This window comes from Staurois parvus, unplaced genomic scaffold (genome assembly GCF_062004578.1).
Source record: "Staurois parvus isolate SC_StPar_1 unplaced genomic scaffold, SC_StPar_1.0 ptg000104l, whole genome shotgun sequence".
In the NCBI taxonomy this organism is placed as follows: Eukaryota; Metazoa; Chordata; class Amphibia; order Anura; family Ranidae; genus Staurois; species Staurois parvus.
Window position 1 is genome coordinate 1235189 of NW_028317900.1, and position 20421 is coordinate 1255609.

The 20421-nt window shown below is 41.6% G+C and overlaps 1 long non-coding RNA gene across 1 annotated transcript; it reads right to left on the bottom strand.

Moving 5' to 3' along the window:
• Window positions 1-253: 253 nt before the first annotated feature.
• LOC149467651 (uncharacterized) lies at window positions 254-17423 on the bottom strand. Its single transcript, XR_016311889.1, has 3 exons — window positions 17351-17423; window positions 5332-5417; window positions 254-427 (listed from the first exon to the last, which is right to left on the bottom strand). It is a non-coding gene; the product is annotated as an uncharacterized LOC149467651 (long non-coding RNA).
• Window positions 17424-20421: the final 2998 nt, after the last annotated feature.

Consider the following 20421-nt stretch of genomic DNA (forward strand, 5'->3'; position numbering starts at 1 on the left):
ACAGCACTATGCAACACAATGGAGTCCTGAGTGGCTCAGAGTGCTGTCACTTTAGAATCAGCTATGCATGGACGATATGAATGGATTTACAAAATTATATCGAGACATTTATATGTTTAGACTAGTTCTGTAGATAACTTTATTGATCTTCCCTAAAGTGGTGGTAAACTCTTACCTATAACCAGTGAATTGACTATCCTCAGGTGATACACAGAGATGCAAAATATCCTCCTACATAAGATGTACCTGTTTATTTGCAGCCATTTGTCCTGTATATCCTTGTACAACTCAGAGATGAAAAAGTTTTTTTCACAGACTCACAAAGCCTCAGAGATAGACTCCGGTTTGCTTGGCATGCCTCATGGACCGGGCCCCTATGTAACGTATGTAGTGACGTCACGCGCATGTGCAGTACAGCAGGCACCATCTAAAGACAAAAAAATGCCCAGAGATAACAAAAGATAACACTGTTCAACAAATGTTTATTTTTTGCCAGTTTTGGAAACAAAAGGATCCATTTCTTAATGAATTTCACATTCTGAGTTCAAAAATAACAATGAAATTTGTCAATTGGCTCTAGTTTTTCTGTAAACGGAAAGTTTTCTACTATAAGCGTAATGACTACATAATGCACAATAATTATATAGATAGATGTCTTTCCACAAATATAAAGCAAGTGATATTGACTACATAACAAAGCCTAAATGGCATAATATATTGCATAGGATTACCAAGAAAAATTATAGCCATAAGCTAAGTTGAATCATTTTAATACTTAGGATTCTCACTAGTTTTGTCTTCAGTTTGTGTCGGTTTTGCTTCTCTTGGCTTTTCTCTTGTATTCGAGGAAAGGGCTATCTCTTACAACTGCACGTGACTACACGCTTCAGGTTCTTCCTCACTTGACTCAACCACGAAGGATTCTGGTGCTTTAGGAATTGGTAGCCCCTCTCCATGAGGAACTGGACGTATTGCCGATGGAATATTTGGATAGTGCACAGATAACTTTTTCTTCTTATTTAGCCCTTTTACAATTGGAGGCACCATACAAAAGTAACAATTACTAACATGATCTGTTGGCTCTCTCCAAATCATTGGCACAGCGAAAGTTCAACCATTGCTCCAGTGCCGTCCCACAAGAATTGCAGCATATATGTGGTCTTGTGGACCAGCTCTTGTCCTGGTCTCCTATCTTGCAGCCAAAATACAAGTTGTAGGCTTTCTTAATCATTCCTGTTATCCTCCTTTTTTGTGAGATAAAAGTTATTTCACCGCAGATATAGCAGAAATTATCTGCTTTATTCACACAAGTTCGAGGCATTACTGAGTAGCCTATATAAGCATAAAACGAAATGTAAAGACGCTGTCGAACTACAATCAGCTACAGATACTGCAGCTTTTATGCAGTGAAGTGATGCAATTAAAGGCTAATATTGCATCATCTCAGTATACATGCAATTTTCTATTGGTCACCAGTATCAATTGCGCAATATGCAGCTGAAGTTGCATCATAATTTTGAATGGCTTACGTCATTAGATGGGTGAATATATCATGGAAACTAGAGCCAATCAACATTTTTTAGGGTCATTTTCGTTTTCAGCACCCCAAAATTATGTAAGATTAGCTAATTTTATGCCCAAAACTTTTTACCTGTTAAACAGTGAAGCTAAAGTAGCAAAAACCTCTCGGGTTCCATCTAGTGGCCGCTACAATATCCACATTTATAATTACTATAAAACATAGAACATTTCACATTATAGGACCTATTCAATTATGGAATGTAATGAGTGTCAATTATTGGGCCCCAATTCATGGCAAGCCAATCAAAGAACTAAAATCAGTCATAAGGAACAAACAAGGGTAGTTCCAAATATGTGAAAAGACCTATTAACTTTATATTACACTTAATCCAAACCATATGTATACAAAAAAAAGAAAACATAAACCCCATTGGACTAAGCCATGGGTAACCCACATATTATAAATGTTAGAGAAAAAAATATTGAAATAATAAAAATAAATAAATAAAAAATTAAAAAAGAGGAGGATAAAGACACATCAAGTTGTTAAGAATGGGACAAAGCTTAGGCTATCATTAAGCCCGAGGGGTTTGGTGGCTTCGAGCTCCCATATCCACCTTGCTTCATGTTGGAGTACAAATTTATTGAACCCCCCCTCCCCCCTCAAGTGTCTTGGGGGATAACTTCCAAAACCCAGAATTTAAGGGATTTGGGGCTTCTATTATGTTCCAGACATACATGTATTGCCAATGGAAACTTAAAGTGGTTGTAAACCTTGCACAGCAGCAGAAGTCTTATGTTCCTACGAAAGGAGGCCAGGAAAGGAGCAGCCAGTCATCCTCTCTGCATTCCTACAGTGAAAAAACCCAACACATGAAAAACAATTGTGTCGCCACACCCCCTCTCCTGTGACTGACGGACTAATTAGGAGTCTGATGCATGAACATGAGAGAAGGGGGCGTGTGTCCTTCAGCCATCCACACAGATTGCTCCCAAATTAACTGGGCACTCTTACTGTATAACTAGTAGGCACTACTTGAAAGTAGGGCATTACAGTATGTGTCCGGCTCTTGAGGGGTTAATTGTGATCCTCCTGCTTGGCTCTCTTCCCGGCAGCTGTGGGGTTAAATCTGTGTGAAGCTATTTGGCTCCCCTCCATTGATAATGATGACCTGATGTATCCCCCTCCTCTTTTCTTCTCTGAATAATTCCCAACAGTTGCTCAGCTCCCTCCAGCCTATGAAAGTTTGCAGTCTCCTGTGCCTAAAATGCCGCCCAGTGCTTAAGGAGTTAACTGCTTTCAAAATCTCCTCAGGCTGGAGCTGAGCTTGACTGTTTCAGGAGTGATCTGTGTGGATGGCTGCTGGACACACGCCCCCTTCTCTCATGTTCATGCATGAGACTCCTAATTCATCTGTCAGTCACAGGAGAGGGGCAACACAATTTTTTTTCATGTTTCCAGTTTTTTCACTGTAGGAAAGCAGAGAGGATTTCAGATGACTGGCTGCTCCTTTCCTGGCCAGACTAGGGACAGATTACTTCTGCTGCTATGCTGTGTGAGGTAGACTGGTCATTTAAATTTTGATTGTTTTGGGTGTACAACCACTTTAAGATGATATGTGGAGATCTTATATAAATGATCCTGAAATCTCTTCCAGATTGTTTGAATGGTCTTGCCGATGTAGAAGGACCTGCAGGCTCAGAGGATAACATATGCGACCCCTGCTGTGCTGCATTTGGCTCTCTCTCTGCACCTGAGGGTCCTTCCCGTTAGCAAGACCAGTCTTTCCCCCTCAACCAAAAAGGGGCCAAAGACGTGGTCTTTCTATAGATTATATTGGGGTAATCCCTCACATACTTTTTAAGGGTCTTCCTTTAGTAAATGCCAATGTTCGGCACAAATATTTTTTACACTTTCTGACATTTCGGTATACTGTATATTCAGCGTAATCACCTCCTGAGATTCAAAAGTTCTTTCCTTGTGGCCAAAAATTAATTTCTCACTGTCGGGATTCCTTGCTCTTTGATATGCCTTAGTAAGCCATTTCTTTTTATATCCCCATTGTGAAAATCTCTCACATAATTTAGATGCCTCTTCTTCAAAAATCTGAGGGATCCAAGCAATTTCTTCGCGCCCTCAGATATTAACCAACCAGGATATCCTAGACTAACAGGAGGGGATGAAAACTCATGGCATCCAATAAATTGTTTGTAGCTGTGGGCTTCATGTACAGTTTTGTTTTGACACCTCCATTGCCATCCAGTTCAACCTCAAAATCCAAAAATTGCACTTCCTTGATGTTATACTCATTAGTGAGTTTTGGATTATAAGGATTGAGGATGAGCCCACTCACAAACTGTTGGGCCTGTTCCACTGTCCCAGTCCAAAGTATAAGAACGTCGTCAATGTACCTGTGCCAGGATAAAATTCTGGACAGGCACACCGATGATAACCCCCCTCCAAAAAGCCATGATTCCCAGTCCCCCAGATATATATTTGCATATGCTGGGGCACATTTAGTGCCCATAGCCATGCCTTGGGCCTGGAAGAATGCTTTATCGCCAAATTGGATCTTATTATGGGTCAACAAAATTCCAAAAAATCAATGATAAACTGACTTTGTTTCTGTTTGTCCATTGCTCTACTGCCCAGCGTCTTTTTAATGACATGGAGTCCCTTAGAGTGTGGAATTGAAGAATAAAGGGCTTCAATATCAAGGGTAAGAAGAATGGTATCCAAGGGAATGGTCAAGTCATGTAAAAGTGTCAAGAGGTGCAACGTGTCCCTCACGTAGGAAAGTGGATTTATTACAAAGGGCTGGATAGTTTTATCTATATATTCACAAGATTTTTTTAGTCAAGGATCCTATCCCTGAATTTGTAGGACAGCTGTGGTGGGTCTTTAATTGAATTATGAATCTTTGGGAGGGCATAAAACACTAGAATTCAGGGATGCATAACCCTCAAACCTTTTCCTTATTAATAATATGATGTGATAGGCCTGATCTATACTGGCAAATAGACGTGCATTCTCTCTTTCTAAATTTATACCAGGGATGGGAATATACCAATCTTTGTTATTTAAAATGCATTTACACATTCCCATATATTTAATCCTATCCATGATTACAATATCCTCCCACCCCTGTAGCAGAAGTAGACAGCAGAGAGAAATGGCACTTAGTGCTTTGGAGAGAGGCGGGTAAACACTACAGAAATGCGTGCTTTGTTCAGATTACATGTCCGAGATTTACAACCACTTTGATGTAAAATACATAACTGGTTGAATTTGCATTTTATATTTGCCTGGAGATCTGTTTTAAATTATGCTTCTGTAGACCAGGGCAGAGCCTAATTAAAGACAAATAGGGATACAGGCAAAGTATCAGCTTCGAACCCCTTTAGTTCAACCATTGATTTCAATGTTACTTGGGCACATGACCGACTCAAATATCACTTTTTCAGACTAGCAATAACTCTTAAAGCAGGCACTAAAGATGCTGAAAGTCCATTTATATATTAGCTGCCCTGAAACACCACGGTGTCCTCTTAAATCCTGCACTTCAATACGGTGCTCCAGCTTTCCTAACAGGTGAGACTACTCACAAGACCCAGGGAATGCCATGGAAACCCACCAGAAAATGATAGGAAGTTTGGGACAAAAGAATTGGGACCAATATACAACATAGTCATATATGTGAATCACTGTTTAACCTTCCAGAAATGCCAATTCTTCTTCATTTCAAATATAAAAGAATTAAAGATTCAATTTAGGGAAAAATAAATTTTAGCTCTACAGATCTAACTTACCTGTAATGAAGTTTGTCGCACATTATGCAGGCAGCTGGATGGAAATCCTCAATGTAGAGATGCCCCACCCTCTTCTTGTCTCTGAACTTCCAGAACACAGAAAAGATGTTTCATTATTTTCTATATATTGCAGAGAGTTTGATGAGTCACAAAATTCTCCCCCCTATTCACAGATCATGTTGCAGGCAGTAAAAGCAATGAAAGAACATTTCTCAATAGAGGAGGAGGTCGTTGTCAGGAACTATTTTTTATTGAATTTAGCCCAGATCCCAAAGCTAATAACTATATTTTTATTCAGAGCTGTCAGTCTGTGTGCATGTGTTTTACACAACCCCCAGGCACAATTGAACTCTGAATGGTCTAGGGTTGTTAATGGTCTACCTCAAGGTTTAGTGCTGGGACCCTTACTTTTTAATATATTTATAAATGATATAGGGTCTGGGATTAAAAGTAATATTTCAGTCTTTGCAAATGACACCAAGCTGTGCAGTTGAATAATGTACTTACAAGATGTCTCCAACTTACAAGCCAACCCCAATACACTGTTTAATTGGGCAACTATGTGGTAAAAGAGGTTTAATGTTGGGAAATGTATAGTTATGCAATCGGGGGTTAAGAATATGCATGCATCATACATACTAGGGGAAGTACACATGGGGGAATCAATGGTGGAGAAGGATCTGGGTATTCTGGTAGATCATAAACATAGCCTCCCTAGCGGTCTGATTATGTCAGTATTTCTGTTCTCAAAGCGGTACATTTTTTTGCATGGAAATATGTATTTTTTTTATTGTAGGCCTGTAATTTTTAGGAATAACTTACTGAAATCTGTCCGAACAAGAGTCTAGTAAACATCCCGGGTATGTTAAAATTTGAAACACGAAATCATAAATTATATTTTAATAAATAATCATAAAAATAATAATTTAATAATAATAAATGTAATTAAATAATATAATCAAATCAAAAACACTGAAATTTGAAATATAGCTCAAAGTTCGCACATCACTGAGCAAAGTCACAAAATCGTTTTCAGTGTCCGATGACAAATTTCCCCACGAATCATTATCACTCAATTCTGCAAGTGGTTCTAATTTACTATCGCTGTTCTCTAGCTGGTCTAAAACTGCTTTTGACTTAAAGGGACGCTTTTTGGATGCCATGGACTTTTCTCAGTTTCCAGGCAGAAAGAACAGTAAAAATGCAGCCAGGACACAGGACAAAGCACTAGGGACAAAATATATGTGAAATGGTTTGCTACAGTAATGTTTAACTATGTGATCTTAGTGAAATTAGTGAATGTCAGTTTTACAACTTTCAAATTTCCCGCCAGTTCTGTCCCCCTTACGTCCTGACGTTACAGGGGACAGAACCCAGAAGACAGATGCCGGCATCCGCCGGAGGACATTACAGGGGACACTGCAAGAGGGACATCGTGGGAGCGCAGGACAAGGTAAGTGAAGAACAGATCCTGGAGCAGCACTGCAGGGTATTCCTGAGTGTAGCTAGAGGTTACCGCTTGTGGTACTGAAACTTTACCCCAAGCTACACTCAGGAATACCGCCAGGGAGGTTAATAATGGCATGCAATGCCAAGCTGCGTCTTCTAAAGCAAGCAAAATCCCCTTTTGTTTTAAAAGAGGTATAGACTCCAGAGAGCAAGATACATTATATTGCCAAAAGTATTGGGACACCCCTCCAAATCATTAAATTCAAGTGTTCTAATCACCTCCATGGCAACAGGTGTATAAAATAAAGCACTTAGGCATGCAGACCACTTCTACAAACATTTGTGAAAGAATGGGTTGCTCTCTAGAGCTCAGTGAACTCAAGCATGGTACCAAGATAGGTTGCCACCTGTGCAATAAGCCCATCAGTGACATTTCCTGGCTACTAAATATTCCAAGGTCAACTGTTAGTGTTATTATAACAAAGTGGAAGTAACCAGGAACAATAGCAAATCATCCACGAAGTGGTAGGCCACGTAAAATGACAGAGCGGGGTCAGCACCTGCTGAAGCGCAAAGTGCGCAGAAGTCGCCAACTGTCTGCAGATTCAATAGCTAAAAACCTCTAAACTTTGTGTGGCCTTCAAATTAGCACAACAACAGTGCACAGAGAGCTTAATGGAATGGGTTTCCATGGTCGAGCAGCTGCATCCAAGCCTTACATCACCAAGTTCAACGCAAAGCGTCAGAGGCAGTGGTGTAAAGCATGCTGCCACTGGACTCTAGAGCAGTGGAGACATGTTCTCTGGAGTGATGAATCACACTTCTCTGTCTGGTAATCCGATAGACGTGTCTGGGTTTGGCGGTTGTAGGAGAACAGTACTTGCCTGACTGGATTGTGCCAAGTTTAAAGTTTGGTGGAGTTGGGATTATGATGTGGTGTTGCTTTTCAGGGGTTGGGCTTGGCCCCTTAGTTCCAGTGAAGGTAACTCTTAAGGCATCAACATTCCAAGACATTTTGGACAATTTCATGCTCTCAACTTTGTGGCAACAGTTTGGGGATGGCCCCTTCCTGTTCCAACATGGCTGTACACCGGTGCACAAAGCAAGGCACCACAAAGCGGTACATAAATACATGGATGAGCGGGTTTGGGGTGCAGGAACTTGACTGGCCTGCACAGAGTCCTGACCTCAACCCAATAGAACACCTTTGGGATGAATTAGAGCGGAGACTGCGAGTCAGGCCTTCTCGCCCGACATCGGTGCCTGACTTCACAAATGCGCTTCTGGAAGAATGGTCAGACATTCCCATAGACACACTCCTAAACCTTGTGGACATCTTTCCCAGAAGAGTTGAAGTTGTTATATTTGCAAAGGGTGGGCCAACTCAATACTGAACACTATGGACTAAGACTGGGATGTCATTAAAATTCATGTGTGTGTAAAAGAAGGCATCCCAATACTTTTGGCAAAAGAGTATATACCTGTAATTTTACCCCTAATGTACAAATCATTAGTAATACCTCATCTGGAATATGCAGTTCAGCTTTGGGCAACAATTCCCAAAAAGCATACTGGGGAACTGGAGAAAATGCAGAGAAGGGCAACCAAACTGATAAGAGGCATGTAGGAGCTCAGCAGGAAAGATTAGAGGAACTGAATTTATTCTCTCTTGAGAAGAGGAGATTAAGGGGGGATATGATCAACATGTATAAATTCATAAGTGGTCCATATAGTGAACTCGATGTAGAGTTATTCACCTTAAGGTCATCACAGAGGACAAGGGGGCACTCTTTATGCCTGAAGGAAAAGAGATTTAATCTCCAAATACAGAAATGTTTCTTCATAGTAAGAACTGTGAAAATGTGGAATAGATTGACTCTAAAGCTGGTTCTGGCCAGGTCAGTAGATTGCTTTAAAAAAATGCCTGGATTCTTTCCTAGATACACATAATATAACTGGATACTAGCATTTATAGGTAAAGTTAATCCAGGGAATATCCGATTGAATCTTGGGGGATCATGAAGGATTTTTTTCCCCTGCAGAGGCAAATTGGACCATTTTTTGCTGGGTTTTTTTTGCCTTCCTCTGGATCAACTGTGGGTATAGGATATAAATTTCCTTTCCCCTTTTACGGTTGAACCAAATGTACTTGAGTCTTTTTTTTCAGCCAGACTTACTATGTAACTGTATATTGCTGCATCTTCTATGTTGGCAACACCCTTGACCTTGTATTCACCCACCTATGCACTCCCTATAACCTCTCTAACACCCCTTTTCCTCTCTCTGATCACAACTTTATCAGCTTCACACTCTCCCTGCCTCCTACCTCCCATGCCTCCAACCAGCAAACCGTTACCTGTAGAAACCTCCATCACCTTAGCACCAACCTTCTTCACTCTGCTACTGAGTGCCTCTATGATGAAATTGCACCCCTGTCCTGCCCAGAACTGGCCACATCTGCCTACAACAATTAACTATCATCCTCCCTGGACGCTCTTGCTCCTCTTTCTACACGCAGAATCAGGCCTTACCTGTCACAACCCTGGCAAACAGATGACACCAGAAGTCTCAAGGGAAGCAGCAGCACTCTTGAGCGAGCATGGCGAAAAACTAAATCCCTGAAAGACTTTACCCTCTACAAATCCTCTCTTCTCAAATACAACTCCAGCCTCCACGCTGCTAAGCAAAAATACTATAACAATCTCATCAAGACCCTCTCATCTAATCCTCGTCAACTCTTCTCTACCCTTAATTCCTTACTCCACCCTCCACTGCCTCCACCCACCAACTTACTTACTGCACAGGAGATTGCCAGTCACTTCAAGAATATCGATACAATTCGTGATGAGATCTCCAGTGTCAAGCTTCCTCCTCTAACCAACATACCAGGCCCAACACCAAACTCAACACTCTCCTCCTTTGACCCTGTTACCACCAAGGAAGTTACCGAACTCCTTTCCAAGGCCCACTTCACCACCTGTCCCCTGGATCCTGTCCCCTCACGACTGTTGCAGCCTCCGTCCTGCTCTATCCTAAACTCTCTAACCCACATCTTCAATCTCTCACTCTCCATGGGCACCTTTCCCTCCCCACTCAAACATGCACTGGTTAGCCCCATCCTCAAAAAAGCCTCACTGGACCCCACCTGTTTGAATAACTTAAGACCCCTCTCCCTGCTCCCGTTTGCCTCCAAGCTTCTCGAGCGCCTTGTTCACAACCGTATGAACTGCTACCTCACTGACAACAACCTTCTTGATCCCCGACAGTCTGGCTTCTGCCCACAGCATTCCACAGAAACTGCCCTACTAAAACTCACTAATGACCTACTAACTGCTAAAACCAACGGCCATTACTCTATACTCCTTGACCTTTCCGCTGCCTTTGATACAGTTGACCACCCGCTCCTCCTCAGCAAAATTTACTCCATCGGCCTCCGTGACTCTGCTCTCTCCTGGTTCTCCTCTTACCTTTCTCAGCGCACTTTCAGTGTCACATACAACGCCTCCTCCTCCGCTCCACTTCCTCTTTCTGTTGGGGTACCCCAAGGTTCTGTTCTTGGGCCCCTCCTTTTCTCTCTCTATACCTCCTCCCTGGGCCAACTGATAACCTCCCATGGCTTCCAATACCACCTCTATGCTGATGACACCCAGATCTATCTCTCCACTCCCAAGCTCACCCTGACAATCTCCTCACATATCACAAATCTACTAAGCGACATATCAGCATGGATGTCACATCACTACCTTAAACTCAATCTTTCAAAAACTGAGCTTGTAATATTTCCTCCTCCTCGGTCCCCCACTCATGACTTGACCATTAAGATCAACAGCACAAACATTGGTCCTTCCCCTCATGCCAGGGTGCTAGGCGTAATCCTAGACTCTGATCTCTCCTTTGGGCCTTACATCCACTCACTGGCTAAATCCTGCCGCCTCAACCTCCGGAACATTTCCAAAATCCGCCCCTTCCTGACCAATTACACTAGCAAACAACTTATCCACACCTTGGTTATATCCCGCCTCGATTACTGCAACTCCCTCCTCACTGGTCTACCGTTACACAGGCTATCCCCCCTTCAGTCTTATGAATGCTGCTGTTAGACTCATACACCTTACCAACCGATCAGTGACTGCTGCCCCTCTCTGCCAATCCCTTCACTGGCTTCCACTAACCCAATGTATAAAATTCAAAATATTAACCACAGCTTACAAAGCCATCCACAATACTGCCCCTAGCTACATCGCCAACCTCATCCACAGATACCGCCCAAATTGCCCACTCCGTTCCTCCCATGATTTCCTCCTCTCTAGCTCCCTCATCACCTCCTCCCACACTCGCCTCCAGGACTACTCCAGAGCCTCTCCCATCCTCTGGAACTCTCTACCATAGCATGTACGGTCAGCCCTCACCCTGTCTGCCTTTAGGCAATCTTTGAAAACTCACTTCTTCAGGGAAGCCTACCCCACCTCCACCTAAGAACTGTACTTGAATCACCTCCACCAGATCATCCCCTGCAGCTATCACCTTTTGTATCACCTCCCCTAGATTGTAAGCTCCAAGAGTAGGGCCCTCACATTCCTTCTGTACTGAAAGTATTGTAATTGTACTGTCTCCCTTATATTGTAAAGCGCTGCACAAACTGTTGGCACTATGTAAATCCTGTATAATAATAATAATGTTATCTCAATTGACAGCTGTCTAGGGGCTCCGGGTTCCAGGAGAGAAAATATGCAGGCTCTGCACACTGTATGACTTCCAGGCTCTGCACACTGTATGACTTCTGTATGGCCATGTGCATGAAGCCTATTAGCTCCATTTACAAATTGGCATTATGGATGCCCTAAACTCAAAAAGAATTACCTCCAGTTTGTGGAAAAATTTGGAGATAGCTGAGACCCACTCTAGGTTGGTATTCATAAACAGTCAGAGTGCCTGTCTCTGCTTGATATATAGCAGAGCAGCATATTTGCTGCCACTACCCCCTACCCTGCCCAAGTGCCACTGGTTTTCAAGGATCTTGTTGGTTTGACTGCTGACAGACTGCTAGCAACCATGCTGACTGTTCATGGAGCCTAATAGTGAAACTGAGGGACTAGTTCCCCATCAGGTCCATTATCTGCCTGTGATTGAAAGCAAATTCTCTATTGGCTGAGGAATTCACCCACTGCCTGATGTCAGTCACAAAGGGAGTGGACCTGATAGGGATCTAAATCTTCATTAGGCTCTACCCACCCAGCTACAAAACTCCTGGTCCCCTGTGCTGTCTGCGAGACAGGTACAGCAGTGGGAGAGAGCTCACTGGACTGAGGATGGAGTGTCCAATAGGTATACAAATCTACATTTGTTGTGTTGAGGCAAGATGGAATTCTAGTGTTCTGGACATTTTCTTTATAAAAAAAAAGGAACAAAATTAATAAGACAAAAAAGATATCGCTTTCTGAATTAAATTTTCAACTTCCAAGGGAGAGTATATTGTACTATTTCCAGTAAATCAAGGACATTTCGAGTAAATCGAGGACATTTCCAAAATTCTAAAACCAAGAAATATCTTGAAATCTTTAAAGTAAAAAGGGTGAAAACTAGTCATTGGCATACAATATATGAGAACTTAAAGTGTAAGTTCAGCTTTTTATCAAAAATTAAAAGGTAAACTAATGCCCTACACCGTCCCCACCCCTCCATTCCTCACTCCATGGGTAATGAGCTGTCATTGCTCATGCAGCTGGTTCAGTGGTTCGGGGATTTTTGAAAGAAGGGGGAGAAGAGTGGGGACTTCAAATCACTGGACTGCTGCACTGGCTGCGTGGACACTGGCAGCTCATCAGCCACAGAGATGGGACTGGGGGGGGGGGAGTTTAGGCTGTTTAGCATTGAACCTTCTTTTTTTTCTTCCTGCAGCAGATTTATGGCATCATCTCAACCTAGGAATAGTGACAAAGTCACTTGCCTGGAGCTCAAGGTTAGCACTTGAAACTTGGATTTCGGAATTTGGAACCCAAAATTCAGAACCTGGAATTTGGAATTTTTGATTCAGGACTCCAAACTCAAAATTTGTAATTCAAAGTCAGAATTTGGAATGTAGAACTCAGAATTTGGAATTTGAAACACTGAATTAATTATTCAGCAATCAGAACCTAAAATTTGGAATTCTGAACTCAGAATTTGGAACTTGGAAATTAGATTTCAGAACTTTAAACTTGCAATTTGAAATTTAGAATTTGAAAATCCAAACTCAGGAATTCTGGACTTGCAATTTTGAAATCAGAATTTGGAATTCAAAACTCTAAATTTGAAATGTGGAACTCAGCTTCTGGAATTTGGAATTCAGAATTCAGAATTTGGAATTCAGAATTCCGAACTCTGTATTTAGAATTTGAAATTTAAAATGTGGAAATCAAAATTCAGAACTTGGAATTTGGAAACAGGAACTTGAAATTCAGAGCTTTTAATTTATGAACTAGAACTTGGAATTCAGAGCTTGGAAATTAAGAACTGGAACTCGGAATTAGGAATTCATAGCAGTGAATTTGGAACTGAATTCAGAATTTGGAACTTTGAATTTGGAATATGAAACTCAGAATTCAAAACTTGGGATTTTAGACCTCGCATCTTGGAATTCAGAATTTAGAATTTGGAACTTGAAATGTGGAGTTTAGACCGTGGAATTCCGAGATTGGAATTTGAAATTCTGAACTCAGAACTCAGAATCATGGAATTGAAAACTCAGAATTTGGAACTCAGAACTGGGAACATGGAATTTTGAACTTGAACTCACAATTTAAAATGCTGACCTGGAATTTGAAACTCTGAATTTTGAATGATGATATCAGAATTTGAAATTTGTAACTCAGAATTTGAGAATCAGAACCAGGAAAATGGAATTTGGAGCTCTGAACTTGAAATTTGGAGCAGTGAATTTGTAAATTGGTATTCTTAATTTGAAATCTGGAATTCGATATTCATAAAGAGGATTTTGAATTCAAAATTCAGAACTTATATTTGGAACACAGCATTTGGCATTCTGAACTCAGAATTTGGATCTGAAAACTCAGCTTTTGGAGTTTAGAACTTAGAACTTGGAATTTGGAATTGGGGAACTTTGAATTTGAATTAGGAAACTGAATTTTGGAACTTGGAATTTGGAACTCAAAATTTGGAATTCAGAATTTGGAACTTTGAATTGGGAATTTATAAATGGGAATTTGGTGTTTAGAATCTGAAATCTGGAACTTAGTGTTTGGAACACGGCATTTGGATTTCTAAACTGAAAATTTGGAAGTTGAATTGAGAACTTTGAAATTGGGAACTGCAGTAAAAAAATTTAAAGAAGGACTTTTAAGGGGAACCCCACCTCCCAAAAATGGGGGGGAGTGCGTGGGGTTCCCCCTAAAAGCCTTACCAGCCTGGTAGGAGTTTTAAGGAAAACTCCACCTCCAAAAATGGGGAAAAAAGCGTGGGGTCCCCCTAAATTACTACCAAACCCTTGATCCGAGTACAAGCCTCGCAGGGCCTCCCTTCGGCTTACCAGGCCATGTGCCTTCGGCATGGGGATGGTATCCCCATGCCAAAGGGGACAAAGGCCTCTTCCCCACAACCCTGTTTGTGGGGGTCTGTGGGCAGGGGGTTATCAGTGTACCCCTTTAAAAAAGGGGGAACCCTGATGCTGCTCCCTTTGTGAATGAGTAAGGGGTTAAAAAAAAAGCAAAAAAAAGGGTAACATCGAGTAATCCATTGTCAATCATGGCGTCCAGTGTTGTCCCCACGATGTCGACTCACCAAAAATAAAAACCTGTGCCCGCTGACTCCTCTGCACCTGTCGCAATATGACAGGTCTGACAGTTGCTGGTCACATGTAAACAATTGGGCGGAGCAAGCGGTGGCATGGGCCTGTTCTCAGATCTAGGATCCAGTAGGAATTTGGAGGGAACCCCACGTTTTTGCCCCCCATTTTTTGGTGGAGCAATTCACCTTAAAAGCCCTATCAGGCCTAAAGGCGGTCCCTCCTAACTTTCCTACCATACCTAAAGGGTGTGGTAAGGATTAAGGGGGATCCCACACTGCAGCAGGTTCTATACATTGCAAAAATGTGCAACTTTGCAGTTGTTTAAGGGGGCACCCCAGGCATGATATTTAAAGAAATGTTTCATATTTTTTTACTTTAAGCAATGAAAAATGACTAACAGAAGATAATTGCGAGCGCACTTAAAAGTATAAATAGCCACTGAGCACTTAAGGTAACCAATAAACCTCAAACAGACAAGATAAAATAAAGTGCAGCACTAAAAATAGATACATAAACGTATCAAAATCAATCAAATATAAATTAAATTAAATTAAAATATATAAATAGTTCATAAAGTGACTGTTGGTACAAATAGGAATCCTGCGTTCATCTAGAATTCTGTGCTTGTGTAATCAGGTATGGGAGAAATGCGTACTCACCGGAACGCATAATGAAATGCGCATTTGTATATTAAAATCCTGATGTCATCAAGGTCATCCAAATCTGGGCAGGAATAGGGTTAAATCCCTCACTGGATAGGTATGGATCCTAGGGCTTCTGATGTGAACCGGAAGGGTGCCAGAGATCCCTTTAAGGGATTGGCGGGTCAGCTCACCAGGTATACAGGGGCTCCCTCTCTGGAGACTGGATGCTGGGTTATCTGTAAATTAATCCTCCCCAGGGGAGTTAAAGTAGAGAAATCCTCATAGTGTAGTAAGGCTTGTTTATTTAGGGTAAAAGCATCCAGGTAATGATAACAGGTATCCAGGTAAAATAACATACATCCAAAGTAAAGTGACTGTGTGTAGCATAGGTATTGGGACTAACCGTCCTGAATTAAAGATGGCCGCCGGAGCTCCACGTTGCTCCGGCGGCGTGACGTCACGGCGTTATTGGAGGAGCCATACTTGATTACACAAGCACCGAATTCTAGATGAACGCAGCATTCCTATTTGTACTAACAATGAAAAATGACTGCTGCTTTAAAACCAGTACTTTTCTAAAACATTTTTTCACTGATTCATGTCCCTCAGAGCAGTACCCGAGTCCCCATACCCCTTTTATGGCCAATAACTTAAAAGCAGAGTTTTGCACTAAGAATATAAAGTGCAAATAAATGTAGCAGCTGAACACTAATACCCTGATGTTAGGCAGTTCAAAAATACTGTGCATAAAGAGCAGCACGTACATAAATTCTGAAATACATAAATAGTGGTAATACAAAAAAATGTCCAAAGTGGAAAACGAATCAGAAGAAGATAGTTCCCAAAGGCTGTGATGAAACAGAAATTTCCAAGGATAGCTGATTTGTCACCAACCACTCGCATGCAAGGTTTACCAAAAAGACATGACCCCCTGTGAAGAATGGTCAATCTCGTTTTTGTTGTATAACAACCAGGATTCCTCTGAATCCCCCAAGAGAGATAAGTAGAAGGTCCTCCTACAGCAATCCCCTATTGGTTTGACTTTATCCACTACAGATAGGTATAGGGCCAAGACTCGTATTAATAATAGGAGTAAATTGCTCCACATAGTGTAAAATCCTTAATAAAAGATCCTTTATTCAAATAAAATGAACCGAGCAGTTGGAAAGCTGGTGTGTTTCGGGGATGACCCCCTTTCTCAGAGCTAACCACTCAGTTCATGAATAGATGACGTTACCTACGGCAGGAGTTGTAGTTCGATACACCTGTTTTTACATGTGCTTGTGAGTATGCAATTGTTTTAGATCCAATAAATGCTGATGGTGGTTTGCACCCTTCTGTGTGTGTTTTTTTTTTTTAAGATTAGCCCATCTGATGAGGGCTTCAATGCACTAAGCATTACTTGCAAGGTATTGCATCTTTGAGCACTAGAATTTCGGATATCTTCTATTCAATACTGGTAACTTGTTTTTTGCCCCATGCCTGCTTTTTTAGGAACAGCTTTCAGAGTTCCATTCCTTTTCATAAGGTACAGCTTGTTTTGAAAATGTTTACTATATTGTGGCATGCCAGGAACATATCCATGCACATTTGTAAAGTTGCTAAAACATCTACTTTTAGTACTGTATCAAAAATACATTTTAATGATGTATATTTTATTTTCATCTGAGGCTTTACTCTAATTCCCTTGAATCAGGTTGTTTTCGACCTTACATAAAACCCAGCAATTCCAACTGCATAATACATGTAGTTTAATTGGAGAGGTTTTTATTAATCCATATACTTACTGAACAATCGCTCCAAATTACAACTTCACAAAATTTGAAATCTTTTTTTTTTGGCACCAGTGTATCAGAAACTCTTTAATTATATTTGCAGCTCATCTTGGGCACTGATCCCTACCCAAGTGGGTTTAATCAAAGAAAAAGACAAGGTGAAATGGCTACAGGTTTTTGTAACCACTCTGCAAAACACAAGTGGCTCTAGCGGAAATTGGCTGCGTTTTGCCTCACTTCTAATGAAGTATATTTTTGGTTGCTTGCTGTATTACAATATATTCATAATGCCTGTACGTTGCTGGGTTGCTGGGAAGACTGGTGGCACAGAAAAGATGCTGGGAAAGAATAAGACATTTCACACTCACCTGGAAGCTACGATGTCCATTCAACACAGATGCAGAGGCACAAAGCTATTCTGAAAGGCGAAAATTCATAATCTGTAAGAAGGGAGGGTGCTTTCTGAAATTTTGCTTGATTAGGACAAAATTTTCTTGACATGATTAGCTTAGTTTGCAGCAGGAAAAGGGAGATGTAATCAGATACAATCACTGGAAATCATTAAACCCCCTATTTTATGGGACCTAGTCTACCAAATGGTTGTTTAAAACAGAAGAAAAGGGAAATTATTTTATTCAAGCATAGTAATGACTATGGTCTTTTGCCCCTCCTGCAATTCACACTCACTTTGTATGCATCAGTGGAAACTGTGTGATAATTATTGTAAATGAACATTAGATTCTTTATAGCTTTGTTTCTTACTATTATATGTTGTTGGTGCTGAAAAAAAGTAACAGTTTTTAATTCTGAAGTTTTTGAGAAGGTACAATGGGATTACTTCTCGAAAATTCCACAATGCAATAGCAGTTCTTTATGTAAATAAGACATATTTAAATATAAGTGGCACCTGTGCATATGAAAGGGATACACAATTATTACATAATACTGTAATAATACATACTTGCCCCAACGATTAATCTCACTAGGGGTCGAAACGCGTCTGAGGGACTTCTGTGGGTGGAGAGCAGAGCTGAAGCCATCTTACATTACTGGTTTAGTCTTGGTCGCAGTGAGCTGCTATCGGTTGCCATTTTTCTGTAGCATAATGTAGCCTGACAAGCTGTCTAATACGATCTGCACCAGTTCCTTACATGTCATGTTGATATCAGTAATAGGAGCATTAGAGTGTTTTTTTTTTCTTTTTAAAGAAAGAGCAAGGCTTACTTATGCGCTATCACCCAATTGATCTAAAATTAGTATCTAGGAAACAACTGCCAACACTCTATGTGTCCCCACATTTAATTAATGTATATCAGTGTGGTGCTATTATTCCAATTAAAAAAAACAAAAAACAATATTATATGAATAATGTTTGTGTGTATTCATATTACCTTCATAAAATGTACACAAATTGTGTAAGTATTAAAATAGTATCCCTTTACATCAACTAATGTGTAGCGCCACACTAATTTACATTAATATTATTTTTTTTTTGTTTACATAATGTTACAACATTTAAAGTAGAACTTTAGCCACAGCTTTTTTACCTAGTGTTTGACAGAATAGTGAAAGGATAAAGCCACTAAAACATTTTTATTGTAAATGAAAAGAAGAAAACGATGCAAATGTATCCAAAAATAAAATACTGAAAAAACCGAAGCTGCAGACACAAAGGGAGAGATCAACCTAAATACTAAAGTTACATTATACTGTGATGTATAGTTACATAGTTAGTCTGGCTGAAAAAAGACAAAAGTCCATTTAGCTCTTTTTTTATTATATCTTTTATTTAGTTTTCCAGTACAAAAAGAAGAAAAATGTATTTACAGAAAATATTTCACATATTTATACTTCCATTTTACTTCAACATCAACCTCCTCTCCCTCCCCCCAAAAACCTACCCACCTTCCTCCCAAGTCCATCTAGTTCAAGCACGCTAAAAAAATAATAAGTCAAATGTGCAATAATTAACTAATTCATAAATAACATAATTGATTAATAAATAAATCTATATATATTTCACAATCAATACACATAAATATAAAACCCCTAACCCTAACCAGACTATCAATGCAGTTGCGGCATAAAGGCTTCTCATATCCTGCGCCTAACTTGGCCGCACACACTGCACATCTCATCTTTGGGGCCTGTACCGGGGTCCTGTCCTGTGTTTTAGTCTAAAAAAAGAAATAACAAAACAAAACTAGGCACCTGAGAGGAACAATATCCCAGGACCCCCACTGCACCCAGGATGGGGAAAAAACTGCAGCGTGCCTTAACACCCGCAACCTTGGGGACTTAGGGGACCTCCTAAACCCCCCCCCTGGGATATAGCATAAAGGGGGGCCTCCCCAAGCTTACCTGGGAGGAGCCGGTACCGGGACCGGGGTCAGCCTGCGAAGGACCCGCGTCCATTGCCCCCCTGGCGTGGAGACAGCGCCGCCGCTCCGCACGCCCACCAGCTTTTAATTCCCCTGGTGGTGCCTCTGGAGATTGGAGACACGTCTGACGTCACTGGCGGACTTCCGGCCTGTGGAGCGCATCCCAGGACCCCCACTGCACCCAGGATGGGGAAAAAACTGCAGCGTGCCTTAACACCCGCAACCTTGGGGACTTAGGGGACCTCCTAAACCCCCCCCAGGGATATAACATAAAGGGGGGCCTCCCCAAGCTTACCTGGGAGGAGCCGGTACCGGGACCGGGGTCAGCCTGCGAAGGACCCGCTTCCATTGTCCCCCTGGTGTGGAGACAGCGCCGCCGCTCCGCACGCCCACCAGCTTTTAATTCCCCTGGTGGTGCCTCTGGAGATTGGAGACACGCCTGATGTCACTGGCGGACTTCCGGCCTGTGGAGCGCATCCGCCCTACTACTTCCGGTCCCTGGAACGCAAGGCCGCGCCCAAACGGAAGTCCCTCCTCTCCCCTGCACATTCCACTGAATGCCGGGTCAGAGGAGAGGAAACAATCGGGGCAAGCCCCAGTGACACGCGGCAGCGCTGGTTACCCACCTGGGCCTGAAGGACACCACCAGATGCCAGCCCCACCACGTGGAAGGCACCGGGGACGGAGGTACAGACCAACAACACCCTTCCAGGCCAGCCTTCCTGAGGGTGCGAGGATCACCCTGGCTCCTACGGCGTGCATCCTTCCGGCTCAGGAAACACAAAAAACTGGATGTGAGGCCTGGAGGCCCGCCTTTTAAAGGCATGGGGGATGGTGTGTTTCCTGATCCGGAGGGAGGAGCCCTAGGTCTCAGATGGCTGTCCTGGAAGACGTAGGGAGAAAGTGTTCATACAGTGCGTGTGCAAGAAAGACTCTAAAATGTGCAATAATAACTAATTCATAAATAACATCATTGATTAATAAATAAATATATATATACATTTCACAATCAATACACATAAATATTAAAAAAGTGTTCATACAGTGCTTGTGCAAGA